We start from the raw sequence: 1,838 nt of genomic DNA on the forward strand, positions 1-1,838 counted from the left end.
AAAAAAAAAAAAAAAAAAAAAAAAAAAAAAAAAAAAAAAAAAAAAAAAAAAAAAAAAAAAAAAAAAAAAAAAAAAAAAAAAAAAAAAAAAAAAAAAAAAAAAAAAACACCCCTAGGGCCTAAATGAACCCTAAAAAGGTCTAAATAAACTATAAATCATAAAAAAAGAAAGAAAATTAGGAAAAACATAATGATGGAAAAACCACAGTAAAACAATGGAAACCCATTCATGGCAAGGGAAAAAATAAAACCCTAAAATGGCACCCAAACCCTAACCTACTGATTAAATTGTGAAAAAAACTATTATGCAAAACCAATGCAAAAGACAGTATAAAATCACAATGCAAAGCAAATTCCATATGAAAATATAACTTAACGACTCTAATGTCAACATGAGAATGCAAAACAAATCATATATGTAAGAAAAGAAACCTAGCCAACATACATGCTTAAAGATCATAAAATAAAAAAAAAAAAGAACAAAGAGAAGAGTGAAAGCAAAACAATATGGACATTATGCACAACTAAGCATTAAAAAATCAACATGCTAAAAAGGCATGAAGCTAACGTGGTGTATGCCACCACTACCTAAAAATATAGGAATAGCATCCACACTCTCACATGCATTAATCGTAAAAAATGGAAGTAAAATTCCAATTAATGGAAAGGAAACCAAAAGAAGAGAAAAGCACAAGATGGAAGGGTGGACCAAGCCTTCTTGGGGCAAGCAACGAACATAGACGGTTCTGGGCTCCTAAGGATTTGTCCACAACCTGTTGTGGGGTGGAATTTTAGAAAAGAAAGAGCCTAGAATTGAGAGAGAGAGAGAGAGAGAGAGAGAGAGAGAGAGAGAGAGAGAGAGAGAGAGAATTCAACCTGTAATGGGCTCTGTTCAACGCCAGATGCATGAACTTAGACATCGAATGAGCATATGTCAACTCGAGAGTATTGAATGTCGAATGAGTTTATTCGATGCAGAAAAAATGCCTATTCAGCATCAACCAGGCATTGAAGGTAATATGCTCGATGTCAATTCAAACTTTTTTCTTTTTTTTTACCCAATTGAATTCGTTAAAAGTCATATTCAGTGCATAAAGCACCCATATGTGTGAGGTCTTTACTTTAAAAATGTCCACAGATTGTTTTAACCGTTTAACCACTAAATCGCAGCATTTATACTTTATCATTGGACCAAACAAGTCCTTTAACCTAAAATTTTCAAAAAACTTCAAAATTGATCGGTTTTGTTTTGGACCAAGCTGGACCCGACTTAATCCAGGTTTTAGTGGGCCAGGCGTAGGCTCTACTTCTTGGAAACAGGAGCGCTTCTGTCACGATTCACGAGGACTCAGCTCCAATTAGAAGGAGTTCCAGCCTTCCAGGGGTACGGCCTAATGGGATTTCCCGTTTCTTCACTGCCAACGGACCCACCCCGAGTGAAGGCGCGTGGAAGGACGCTCCTCCGTATCGGAACTTGCACTTGGCAATTTGCAACAGCGGCTGTAAAGCTATCACTGATGGAAGCTGTCAGCCAGACAAAACCGTACGCTGAGGACTTGATTCTAGAGCCGTTGCTGACAGAAATTTCACAAAATTCACAAGACATGACTTGCCATCACCTCACCTGCGCTGCTCTCAACGTTACTGTGATAATGGCACAGACAGATTCCCTTATGACACCGTGGCTATTGCAACGGCAGAAGCACTGCTGCGGTATGAAAAGTCAAAATGTTATTTAATACTGTTGCCTGTTGGGCTGAGGGCGGTCCGGGCCGACAAAATTTTAAGTCGTTGAGTCGCTGAGCAGGGAACCATTCTGGCATGAAGTTTTAACTGTCA

The sequence above is a fragment of the Macadamia integrifolia genome, chromosome 11, assembly GCF_013358625.1.
Source record: "Macadamia integrifolia cultivar HAES 741 chromosome 11, SCU_Mint_v3, whole genome shotgun sequence".
Lineage (NCBI taxonomy): Eukaryota > Viridiplantae > Streptophyta > Magnoliopsida > Proteales > Proteaceae > Macadamia > Macadamia integrifolia.